Raw genomic sequence first — 14,041 nt, 5'->3', positions numbered from 1 at the left:
TGGTTTTAACGTCCCCACTTTTAATCACTTCTCGATGCTTTCTGGACTGGAAGGAGTTGATTGACTTCGCAACCAGGTCAATGGGGATAACTTTAATCTTAAACAGTCCCTAACTACAGAACTTCCATCAGTTGGTACGGCAGGTAATCAATCTAACCCAGCGCGGGTCGATCCCTTATCACTGGAATTAAACTGCACAGAAACTGTAAGAGGTAGTGTTGTAACCGGCGATAACGTTTTTACGCTTTTGGGCGCCGTTCCTTCCACCACTGCCCTAGAAAATATGGTGGAACTTGGTATGACCGACGATCTACAGATAGTTCGGTCTACCGCACCTTTGGACAATATTTTAGCCACTGAACGCTTTTTTGGAATATAGCCGGCCTCCGTCCTAAGGTAGAAGATGGTACCGGAGTGAATTTTCTTCAGAACCATAATATTATTTGTCTCCAGGAGACTTGGTCTACTAATGTAATCCATCTGGCAGGCTATAAAACCTATTTTTCACCTGCACTAGCTGTAGCATCTGGTAGGGCTAAAGGTGGTCTAAGTATATTTATAGCAAATACAATGGGGGGGTGAAAGTAACATCAGTAGAATAGGAAGTAAACTACCAGTTACTCAGTCTCTGCTTTAATAGCAAGGACGCCGTCCTTTTGCTAAATTTCTATAATAACTTATCTGAAGGAGAGTTGCTGAAGGTTTTGTGTAGATTGTGCCATAAATTATCCTCTCTGACAAAGGGTTTTGGGGGTAGGGCAGGGGCAACTATTATCTGGGGGGGGGGGGGATTTCAATCAACACCCATGTCAACATAGCACCAGTAACCTGTGCGGGATAGTGGATGAAAACGAAGAACCCATAGCCCACTTCCTCCATTCGAGTACTGGAAACTATTTAAATGAAATCCTCTCCGACCTGGTCCTTGTAATTGCTAATAAAATGAATGATATCGTCCAGCAGTTGGACCCAACATTTCTTGGGAGGGGGGAGTCAGACTACGATAGACTTCATCTTGATATCAAATATTTTGGCCAATCGTGTTATTAGCTTTGCTACATTGATTAACACTCTAAATGATCACTGCGCCCTTAGCCTACAATTTTGCTCATTTTACCACCATACTACGCAAACTATAGCTAGTGCACTGAGACAAAATGCTCTGCATTTGGATAGAATAAATGGATTTTCCATAAAATGGGAGAAAGTCGACCGCTTAGATATAACAAAGAAAGTTATAAAAACTGCTTACTCCTCAATTGCCAAATGCTTAGATCTGTCAGTTCCAAATGAGGAAGTTTTAAGCAATTTTAGGGTGATTTTAAAAACAATAAACAAATCACTTTTAGTTAAATCAAAAAATAGCTGACTAAAGAAAGTAGGGTGGTTCAATCACAGATGTACGGCAGCACATTCTAAATTAAAAATAGCACTACAAAAAACTAACAGAGCGGCACAGGAAATAGCAAGCCTTAGGAGGGATTATAACATTGCATTAAAGGAGAGGAAAACTGAATTAAAACAGGCTCTATGGGATCAGCTACACAAAAGTTGTACCGACAAAAACAGTGCAGCGTTCTGGGCAGTGATTAAATCCCCTTTTTTAGCTGACCTTAAAAATGTGCCCACCTTAGACGTGGCCATTGATGAATCAGTATGGGTGGCACATTTTACAAATATCTTTGAGAAAGGTTCAGCTGACACGGGAGGAGATTCAGGCTCTACAATCATCCTCCCCGAATTGAGTTACCCAATTACACTAGAATTTACCATCAATGAGGTACTCCAGGCCCTAAAAGCAAGTAAAAACAGCAAGGCTCCTGGCCCAGATGGGGTTTCTATAGACCTATTCAAATTTAATTTGGATTTGTGGGCACCAATGCTGACTAGGGTATTTAAGGCAGTGACGCAGGTCGGTCTGCTGGACTCCTGGACTAAATCAATCATGGTCCCTATCTTCAAGAAAGAAGACCGCCAGGAGGTATCTTGCTATTGTCTGATCTCACTGCTGGATTCACTGGGTAAAGTGGCAGGTAGAGTTGTCCTTGAGCGTCTCCAGCGGTGGGCAAATGATGACAGGGTCCTCTCGGACCTCCAATTTGGGTTTCAGGAGGGACTTGGAACAATCGAACAAGCCCTAAACCTGACCATGTTATTGGGTAAATATGTATGTGCGAAGCCGGGCAGATTGTACATGTTATACGTCGATCTGTCTGCAGCTTTCGACTGCGTTTCCCATGCTAAACTCTGGTCCGTATTATTAGCAATGAGGGTTGACTCACCATTGGTGGATTTTTTGCGAGAACTATACTCCAATGCCTCTGCTAGGGTGAGGCACGGGGTAAAGGGAGAGCTGTCTGCGCCGTTTAGATTAGAGCGAGGAGTTCGGCAAGGTTGTGTCCTGGCCCCCTTTCTGTTCACACTTTATACCAACGGCCTGGAGACGGCCATGTTGAAGGGGGGCCAGGATCTTCCACAAATAAAAAAACGCCCGATAACCGCTCTGCTCTATGCGGATGATGCTGTGATACTGGCGCGCGCCCCTCGTGAACTCCAGAAGGCGCTGGATAGATACTCCGAATTCATGGGAAAGCTGGATTTACATATAAACAATACAAAAACCTATGTAATGATAGCAGGACCAGGGAAAAAAGTGGTAAAATTCATTTATATTAACAAGGAGAAAACTTACAACCACAGATCAATACCCGTACTTGGGAATTATTATTGATCAAAAATTAAACTGAAAACCCGCGATTGAGGCCAGAAAACTCCATCTCATGAGAGCCATTACAGCCCTCATAAACTTTTCTCAAAAATTCGGCAAGAGGCCGCCGGTGGAATTGCTAAAGATCTATAGAGCCAATGCCAGGCAATAGCCCTATACGTGGCTGGAGTATGGGGGTACGCAAATACCAGTGCTTTACAAGTGGCTGAGAATGTCTTTTTAAGATTCCTATTAGCGGTACCAAAGAGTGTGTCCACTTTCTCATGCCATATGGAATTGGGGATTCCTTATTTATCAGACCTAGCCAAAATTCAACCACTTCTTCTTTGGCATCGAACTTGTTCGTCAGAAAAAAATGTGTTTACACAACAAATAATTGCAGACAGTATGTCCCTGGATTATTCACATAAAATCAGATGGCTGTCCTATATAAAAAAAATTCTGAACGATTTAGGACTAGGAAAACGTTATTTAGTCCCATGTTCGATCCGGGAAATATCAAGTAAGACATTAAAAGCGATGTCCCTTTTTCATTTAGAAGAATTACAAATTACTAAAGAAGCTATTAAAACTTCTGTCCAACACTCTATGGCGGTCCAAACTACTTTTTTAATCCAGCCATATTTGACTTATGATTATACTGTTTTTGAGAGATTTCTCCTGACTAGGTTCAGGCTAAATCTCCTTCATCATTTGGTTGCCTTCCCAACGAGAAATAATTGGGACCCAGTATTACCATCCTGCCAGTGTGATGAGATCTCTATTCAGGCAACCATTCACACCTTCTTTTTCAGTAAATTTTATTACGAGCATAGAAAGATTTGGCTGATCCCCTTGTTAAAACATATGGGCATCAGAAGATGCCGTCCTGCCTTGTTCCAGTTTTTAGAGGAGGAATAGACATCGAAGTACATAGTAACATTCTTGAAATGTATTTTTAGACATAGACTGAATATGTAAAAAAAAATTCTTATAATCTGTCGTTCTGATGAAGTAGAACTCCTATGTATTATGTGAAACGCTGAGGGTTCCCCTATGCTGCCTTTTTGATAATGTCAATGTATTGAACTGTAAACTTTTTAACATTAATCGTGAATTGATGATTTTTATCTGTGAAATTGCTTTTATGGTTTTCTATACTTGTCAAAAAAACGAATAAAGAAATAATGAATGAATGACCCATCATATTTGTGTGTGCATCAAGGTTATGTTAGGAAATCCTGCTCTTATAAAAATAGTTTTTACCTAATTTCCCACCAAGGAACTTCACAATCTTTTAACACCAACCAAAGCAAGGTTCGCTCCTGTTTCTCAAAACATCCTATCCACTTTCCTGCTCCATCAGATAGTGGAGGCAACACCCTCTTCAAAATTTCTTTATCCATTTGAGGCCATGGTACATATGTGGGCACTGACCCACCCTTGAAAATGAGGGGCACTGAGTTATTGGTCGGTGACCTGTTAGCCTAAGCCCTAGTCTTGGATCTTGCCTGTTACTCCTGATCACTTCAATTGGCGGGTCTTTAACATAGCGTTCCCATACAGCAAGCCATTCTTGCATATAGTGGTAATCCCACTTTCGGTTGCCTTGTCCCTGTCGTATACAATCTTCGGCAGTTGCTAAATGATTAGGGTCAAAAGACCCTTGGTGGGGCCATTGCTTTCTGCCATCTCTTTTAGTCCACTTTGCTAATTCATCAAAGAAGGGCTGACAAAAATAACTACCCTCTTCGAATTCTATGACCTCCATAGGTGCTCGGTCTGACCTGCTCTTTTTCAAAATTAACTTCTTTGGTCCTTGTGAAGTGACTCTTACTGTCATAAGTGTCCCTTACACGGGGCACGGACGAAAATTGTATGGCCCCCTGTTAATGTCCTGTTGAACTGTGCCTTTGTTGGGTCTGTCTGTCATCCCCCTCTCTATCTTCCTCTGCCCCTACTACATCTTGTAACTCATCTAGGGGTTCATATAATTTTGGTGTCTCTGTGTCACTCTCCCATCCTTTTTCTTCATCTCTTATCCACTCTTCAGCTGCCTCTCTCAAAGTTTCTGCAGATGTGTCTCCCAGCCTGAAAATAACATGTCCCGTGGTCCACTGCCCTTTAAGGGTAGCAAGACTTCGAGAACGCTATGTCTGTCTAAGAGTGTACTGTAGTTACTTTATAAATCTGCCTCTTCGGTCCGGGTTTTGGTCGGCCTGAGGAGTTGTAGGGGAGCGGTCAGGCTTTGTTTTTCCTCCCTCTGACGTTTCTTCCTTCTCCTAAGGCGTAGCCCAAACAGAGCCTTAGTACCCGGCTGCTGGCAAGACAGGGTTAAGACCATAAGCTGGGGGCTGCTTAAGGGACTGTCCCTCTTCTGGCGCTGTCAGTTGTGCATCTTTTTTTGCTTCATGGAACACCCTCCATAATTACAGGGTGGGTTCCCTTTTCTGTCTTTTCTTCCTACTTTATTTAGAGCGAACATAAGTCCATGTATGTTTAATTATGTCTTCATCAAATGGCCATTGTTTATCCTGGCCCTTAGTACCTTTATGCCATTGTTTACAATATTTCTGTATTTTTTTGGGATCTGAAGGAGAGGTTTTTTATCATGTGTTCCAGAGGGGTCTCCATGGTCCCCTGTGGAGGTATGTCACCTTTTAATTCCTTATCTTATGTCCCTTTTAAACTTGTCATCTAAAAGAGAAAGTTAGTTATAGATTCCTTACCTTAGAATTACCCTCAGGCGTCAGACTCGATCCATAGAATTTGTTCCTAGCAGTACCCCGGCGCATCGATGGGTGGCATCGGTCAACTCCACGTCCGTCATTGGTGTCATGGTTGCCGAGATGACGTTGCAGTGCCTACTAAGACGCTGCCCCTGCGCACTAACGTCAGTTCTTTCTTTTTCCGCGGAAGTCTTTGCAGGAGTGGTCCCAAAACCTCTTGGAGGAAGGTTTCGAAGCCGTTGACGAAGCCCCCACACCACATACCATTCCAAGTCATTGAAGTTCTCAGGGAAGTTGAAGCACAAGAAGAAGGCGAAGAAGCATCAACGCTCTTCGCCTTCTCCCCGTCGGTCGGCTGACACGATGCGGGCCACAGAGTGTCGTCGCTCTAACACTCTCATGTGCCTTCTTCAGGGACAACTCTGTGCCTCCCCTGTTTGTGGGAGCTGGGGCATCCCCTGCCCAGTTTCGTATATTTTACGAAGCCCTCCACATAATCATTGGACAGGCCAACTATACTAGCGGCACCAGCACCAGAGGGCCCCCGCGGATCCAAGCCTTGATCACGATCAACACGGGTCAATCTTACCTGACCTTCTCTGGCGCCAATCCCAACGGCGACTCCCTAGGCGTCTGACGTGCCCCCGGTCGACGCCATCCCCATCCTCATCCCTGAGATGGACCCCAAACCGGACCGATGTCGGTCAACGTTGAATCCAACACCAGAGGGTACTTTTGTTCCCCTGTTCGTGCCTGGTGTTCCCTATCACCCAGAAGGTGGTGATGAGGATTGGGAGGGGTCGTCGGACCCTTCAGCAGACCAGCCTGAAGAGCCAGACTGGAGGGAGGACCTGGGTGAAGCCACTTCTCCAGATCTTGGCATACTTTTTCCCCCTAATGTGGCTACGGAGTGCGAAGGGAAGCCGAGGCCTTGGGTCTGGAGCGCCCTTCAGGTGCAGTCAGGACTAATCTCCTGACAGAGGTGCTTCAGCCAGTGGCAACCTCCTCTGAACCCCTTCTGACCTTCAACAAAGCCCTCACTGATGTCCTTCTGAGCACCTGGTCCAAGCCCAGCACAGGGGATCCTGTGGAGAGGACGATTGCCCGCTACCACCGCCCTGCCCCGGGCCACCCAGTTTTCCTCCCGCAACATGCTTCCCTCGAGAGCTTGGTGGTCCAAGCTTCTTCTTCCAAAGGCGCATTCTCTTCTACTCCCCCAAACAGGAAGCCCGAGAAGCTGAATCATCTTGGAAAGTGAATGTTCTCTTCCTCCAGCTTGGCACTGTGATCCGTGAATACCAGGTGGCTCTTGGGCCGATACTGCTATACTATCTGGGATATGGTCACGTAAGTGTTGCCTCAGTGCCGAGAAGAGGAGGCCAGGGCTGTTCTCTCGCAAGCAGTGGCAGATGGAAGAGATGCAGCTAAATTCAAGATTCAATGTGGACTGGATACCACCGACTCACTGGGCAGAACGATTGCCACATCGGTAGTCCTTAGGCACCACGCCTGATTGAGGATGTCTGGCTTTTCGGGTGATGTCCAGCAATGCCCTTCGATGGCCAGCGTTTTATGGATTCTCCTGCTACGGCCAGATCCTTGGGTCTCGCTGCATCTTCCCGTCCACCCCAGTCTGCTTTTTTCCCCTTTCGTGGCTATGGAAGGGGCACCTCACCACATCCGACCCAGTCTAGCCACGGTCAATGCAAGCTGGCCAGACTCTGCGTGGCCGTAGGACCCAGTGACCTCGCGTGTCTGAGAGCCAGTGGGCGGGCCAGTCCACCATATCACCCCCCTGCAGCAGCCTCCAAACCCTCCAGTCTAACCCTTCTGGACCATTAGCGGCCAGTGGGTGGCAGGATTCACCATCTCCTCCCCCACTGGCAATCCATACTTCTTCAGACAGTGGGTTTTGCAAATAGTCTGAAGAAGCCACTCCTTCCCCTTCGAGAGGGAGTAGCCCCTCCCTCCATGCCACCGTCTTTCGATCGCATGTCAGAGGATCATTTGGTGCTTCTCCAGCAGGAAGTTTCCGCTCTCTTGGCCAAGGGAACTATCAAAAGGGTCCCTGAACCAAAAGTAGGTTGTGGTTGCTATTCCCGCTACTTTCTGGTACCCAATAAGGACAAAGTCCTGCATCCTATTCTAAACCTCAGGGCCCTCAACTGCTTTCTCCGGAAGGAAAAGTTCAAAATGCTCACTTTGGCTTGGGTCCTGTCAGCTCTTGACCCTGGAGACTGGATGATGGCGTTGGCCTTGCAGGACGCCTATTTCCATATTTCCGTCCTGGAAGCCCACTGACACTATCTATTGTTCACGGTAGGCCACTAGCATTTTCAGTACACCGTGCTCCCCTCAGCCTTACCAGTGCCCCTCGCGGGTTCAAGTTAGTGATGGCGGTGGTCGCAGCTCCTCTGCGCAGATCAGGGGTTCTAGTCTTCCCCTATATTGATGACTGACTGTTGAAGTCAGGTTCGCACCAGGCTTGCATCTCCCACCTCCAGACTACAGCAGACCTCATGCATTCCCTGGGGTTCACTATCAACATGCCGAAGTCACTCTTGACTCCCTCTCAGATGCTCCCTTTCATCGGAGCTGTTCTGGACACAATGCCGTTTCCAGCCTATCCTCCCGAGCAGCGAGTCCGGGATATTTGGGATATGATACTGATGTTTCGGCCTCTATCCCGGATTTTGGTGGGAATGACCCTAAGCAGCTGGTGGATCATGCCAGGAGGCATATGAGGGCTCTGCAGTGGGACCTGAAGTTCCAGTGGGCACAGCATCGGGGCAGTCTTTCTGACTACATCCAGATCTCTGAGGGAACTGCACAACAACTGCAGCGGGGGTTAATGAACCAAGATTGGGTCACAGGCCAATCCCTCTCCTTTCCCCAAACAGAACTAACAGTGGTGACCAATGCATCGCTCCTGGGTTGGGGCGGCCGTCTGGGAAAGGCAGAGATCAGAGGAGTCTGGTCTCTGCTCCAGATCAATCTGTTGGAGCTCCGGGTGATCCATCTGGCACTAAAAGCCTTCCTTCTCTCCTTCAAGGGGAAAGTAGTGCAGGTGTTCACAGACAACATCACCGCCATGTGGTACTGCAACAAACAAGGCAGAGTGGGTTCGTGGACCCTATCTCAAGAGGGTCTTTGACTTTGGACATGGCTGGAACATCTGAATATGACCCTTTGTGGTTCAACACCTGGCAGGTTCTCTGAACGCCAGGGCGGACGAACTCAGCCGTCGGGCCGGGTAGATCACAAATGGCGTCTTCACTCAGAGGTGGTGCAAGGTCTCTTTTAGCGGTGGGGAGAGCCTTGGTTAGATCTGTTCACCACCGGAGAGAACACGCAATGTCAGCAGTTTTGCGCATTGGAGTGTTCAAGGTAGCCGTCGCTTGGCAATGCTTTTCGTTGCAAGCTCCTGTGCTCAGTGATTTTTCACACAGCATATAGCACACAAAGTCTCAGAGCCTTTGGCTTGGTGCAGGGTTCGGCCGGAGACCATACGTCTGGCTCCGGGAGTTGGAACTTGGCCCTGCCCTGGTGGGGCTATCAGAAAAAGATGAATGTCTCTGGTTTACACAAATTGGGTCTTCCTGCGGGATCACTTTTCCTGCCTTTTATGCTTGGAGGGAATCATCGGCCATCCACGGACGGGTGGTGGTGACATAGCTACTTCTTGGTTTTTATCGCTGACCCAAGGCAGGACCCACGACACTGACTGTTACGCGAGGTTACCTACGATTAATCCGAGGTGCCCCTGACGTTTTTACCAATACTGTCCATTCGTCTCAAATATTCACTAAAAAGTGGGAGCTTCTTCCATCTTTTGCATTTGAATTCAGATTAGTCTCGCCATATGATACGGCCCCGATTATCCTGCCACACGACAATTGCAGCTTGACCTGTATGGAAACATTTAAAGCTAAAAGATAATTTTCTAAAACAAGTGGTAACTAAACTTTTATATCGTCATTTCATCTCTCAATTTGACCCTTCACTTTTAATAGAATCAATAGCTGTACCTAATATCTATATAAGATACTCAGTACTGTGAGTCAAAGTTCCTCATATATACACAAAGTAATTTAGAATATCAGGAGGTTCTCCAGAAGAAGGCGTGTTGCACGCCGAAAAGTGCGTAGAGACGTTCAACATATGTACCTCTAATTTTGTGATTATTATTGAACAGATTCTTCTGTCTGTATACCCTTACAATATTTCATTTATATATATATGATTGTATTTTTATTGTTCTCAATTGATATGTATTGTCTATTGTTTTTATGTATGTGATTTTATATATTACTTTTTAGTATTCTACATGTATCAATAAATGTTAATATACGGCTTTCCTTTTTAAAACTAATTTCTTGTTTGTTCATACATTGAGGCTACCCCTTGTTTTATCTTGTGTTTTGTGTCATACCTGACTTCCGACAGGTACTGAGTTGCCTAGGAATTATTACTTTTGATAGCTACTTCTTCCAACACATTCTGGTCGTTCTCTCCTTCTCCTGTTCAGGGGGCCTGTTGACCTTCTTGAACCACAAGACGTTCCTTGCAAGCATGCGCAAGCCTCTTCTTGCGGATATCATAGTCCCTCGCACCTTAGTGACTTCCCATACGTCAGGTTCGTAGGGTGTACGGAATTTCCAGCCGGAGTGCCGATCCTTGGGGTTTACGTGATCGCCCACACAGATGCTGGTCACCTGCTCTTTTCGCACTTTCACATCCGCATTTACTTTCTTGCTCTGCATGGCTTTGCAGTTGAGCTCACCTGAATGCCACGTAGTGTCTGCGGGTATGCTGTCTTGAGGAGCTCGCTGGAACAGCAAGTGGGATGGTGATCACCGGGTCGTGCATTGCGGTGTCTGGCAACATGCATTCAGGAACCACTGGAGGCACACTTTTGCATCTTCACCTCTTTCCACGCCTATTCTCATTGCTCTTTTCAGGGTCCTCATAAAGCGATCCATCCCCCTGATGGCCTGTGGCCACTGTGGCGTGGTCTAGCAATGCCTGACAGCATGGGGCGCCAGATATTCTTGAAAGTCCTTTACTTGGAAGGACGGCCCATTGTCTAACCTTAATTCCGCCGGGAGACCCATCATCGCAAAGGTCCAATCGAGGGTGGCCTTGATTTGTGAGAACGCTGTGGATGATACAACTTCCACCATGGGGAATTTCGAGTGAGAGTCTATTAGGACAATGGTGATGTGTCTATCGGGGAATGACCCAAAGTCAATGCCGTCCTGGTACCACGGGCCCAGGCATGGCTCTCGCGTGAGTATAGGGTGAGGTGCTGGATCACTGCTGGTAATGGTACATAAGTGGCATGCATGGATGGTGTCGTCAACCATGGAGTCCATTCCAGGAAACCATACCTTGCTGCAGAGGCGGGCCTTAGTTTTGGCTATTCCTTGGTGGCTTACAGCCATGGCCCATGGAGGGAGTTTCGGTGGGGCGGAGAGGCGGGGCCGGTGAGGGGCAGGGTGGGGGGTGCTAAAAACTGGAGTATGGATAATTGAAGGTAAGTAAGCAATTTAATCAATAAAACAAATTTCGTAGCAAGGCGTGCTACGAAATTCGTTTTATTAATTAAATTGTTTACTTACCTTCAATTATCCATACTCCAGTTTTTAGCACCCCTCACCCTGACCCTCCCACGCCCCATCTCTCCGCCCCACCAAAACTCCCTCCACGGGCCGTGGCTGGAGGCCTTCATGTGTGAGAGAAACTATTCTCTGCTCAAGGTACTTTGGGATCACAATGGTGGTGCCTCTTAACACTGGGAAAGGAGTTAGGGGGTAATAAAGAGGGAGTGGGCAGCCTGGGAACAGATTGATGTATGAAGACAGGGAAATATTGTGAGCATGCAAGAAAGAAAGCGAGACAGATTTCAGATTCCATAGAAATGCCATAGAAAAGAACAGAAAGAAAAACAGTTCTCTGAAATCAGTAGTGAAAGAATACACTGAACCAATCAAAAAGCAGGGTGAAATCTATATGCTGCAATAGATGTGAAATCTATATGCGGTCAGACACAAGAATAAAGAAGGAAGCCATCGAATCAGGAGTAAAAATTTAATATAAACAGGAAAGCCATCTAATCATGCATGAGGGACAAACCTAAAGTCAACTCCAAGTATATCCTAAAGTATTGGTTGCAGTGTTGTCTGTTGCAAGCCTGTAAAAAGAACTTTCACTGTAATCGGTCTGCAAGTAACTTCAAGCAGTTAGGGCAATGTAAAGCCTTTTGACCTTGAAGAGTAAGCCTCATCCCATTACAACTCTTTCAAGCGTACAAACGAGGTATCCCCCACCTGACCTAATGAAAAAGTTTCTCAGCAATGAGTGAGACAGCAAGCGCTTTCCTAGCGAGATACTGATTTTGTCAGTGAATAGGCACAAGCATTCTCAATTAGAATCATAACCTGCAATTCAAAGCCAACCTAAGAGTCCTTCATAAGAATTCTAATTACTTTCTAGAGTCTGGCAGCAAGTATTTTAACCTTGGTTGATCAAAGAAATAGGACAATACCTGCCAGCCTCTAGGAGATGTCTCCCTTCTTTTGGGCTAAGAGAGACAATTGTCTTGTTAGAAATGACAATGCACTGGTAGATTCTCCTTACTTTAACACTGCAAAAACATTGGCACTAAAAGCAACTTGACGGTCTTATTAAGCATAGCACAAAAAGAGGAGTCAGAGGAGAAAATACTCACTAATTCTACCTCCCTTAATAATATCACATACCACAAAAGGTATAGTGAGTTATAAGCAACCAGTTATGTAACGTCCACCACATGTCTAAATAAGAATCCCTCTCATGAGAACAAATAGCATTCACCCATAGTTTGTGGCCTGCTTCATTATTGGCCCTTTCTCGTACACAAAATGTGTTCTGTTGGCATGGGCTCAAGTATTGAATTTGAGCTTTTAATATTATACAGCGGGAATAGAATTGACTTTTGACATGAATATAAAATTGTCTAGAGCAAACTGAATTATTATTTCATTAGCAATTGTTGTGACCTAGCAGTGGTCGCTGTAGCTTCAGAGGAACCGCTGACTAAAAGTTACTATAGGTTTGGTCGAAGGCTGCAGTCAGTTTTGAAGGCTGTCCACCAAACGTTTTGTTTTTCAAAAACATGTACCAAAGTGGAAGTTTGTTTTTGAAAAAGAAATAATTAATGATTCCCACAACCAGGTATTTTTTCCACTCGGCATTGGGGGGAGAATCCCTTATTTAATTTTTTCACTTCATCATAATGTCTGGATAAACACAATATAGGCCCACCCGGCTCAATCTCCACACACTTCGAGCACTCGCCCCAAGGTGAGTTGTTAGAAGATCTTCTTGCAAACACCAATCTCTACGAAGTTGAGGGAAGTGGAGGGGGGGAAAGGGCCCCAGCCTTTGTTGGTAGAGAAGCAGAAACTGTAATTGATTACATTTTCGTCTCCCCTGGTGTGGTACAGGTTTGTTCTTCCATAGAGGTCACAATTTCGACCTTCAGTGACCATAATCCTCTAATCATGACCATACATAGGGGGGAGGATTAAGACAACCAGAAGGCAAACGAGGACTATATTCCTGATAAACTCATTCCTAAAGATCAGGGGAGGAGGCTCAATTGGGCTAAGGTGGTACCAGACACTTTTATTAAGGATCTAGAGCACAAAGTTAAGGAAGACATGGTAATATGCCTAGATAACCTGGCAGATGGGAAAAAGGTCTTAAATTCTTTCACCACTATTTGCAAACAAGTGAGACTTGATCTAAAATGTAACAAGAAGAGGGATTGCACAGATCAGCCAAGGTGGTTTGATGAGTCGTGTTCAAAAGCCCACAAAGAACTACTGTTTGCTTTAAAACAAAAACCGAGAAACAAGGAAAAGGTGGTCGTACTTAGAAAAAACTATAAATTTGCTATGGCTAACCGTAAGAAATGTATAAAGGAGGAGGCTTGGGACAATCTCATGTCAACGGATGTGTTGAAGGACAGTTCTAAATTTTGGGCTGTAATAAACCACCCTTACTTTTCTGGTATAAACAACTCGGTGATGGACTCTGTGATTCCCGATGAGACATGGGTCGTCCACTTTAGTAAAATATATAACAGTGCTGAAGAGAACACTTTAATGATGGACCCCTTAGAAATTGGTGTAGAACCCCTTTTGCTATTTGAGGAAATGGAGGTACAAAAGGCTATTGTAGAGATGACGAAAAATAAGGCCCCGGGCCCAGACGGCGTGCCCGCAGACCTTTATAGGACCCCCTGGAGTTGTGGACTAAGATACTCACAAATGTTTTCAACTCCACAATAATTTTGGGGTTTCCTCTTTCTTGGGCAACATCATCTATAATACCCGTCTTCAAAAAAGGTTCAAGATCTGACCCTGCGTGTTACAGGCCTATCTCGCTGATTGACTCTGCCGTCAAAATCTTGGACAGGGTCATTCTGCAGAGATTAGGCAAACATCTGGAAGAGAGGAAGGTCCTCTCCGAATTACAATATGGGTTCAATAGTGCAACAGACAATTGTTGTTACACACTGTGTCTGATATGGTTATTTATGTCCATATGCATAATTTTC

Source organism: Lissotriton vulgaris, chromosome 2_1 (genome assembly GCF_964263255.1).
Source record: "Lissotriton vulgaris chromosome 2_1, aLisVul1.2, whole genome shotgun sequence".
Taxonomy (NCBI): Eukaryota; Metazoa; Chordata; class Amphibia; order Caudata; family Salamandridae; genus Lissotriton; species Lissotriton vulgaris.
The sequence above is the reverse complement of the archived record's forward strand: the minus strand, read 5'-3'. Positions refer to the sequence as shown.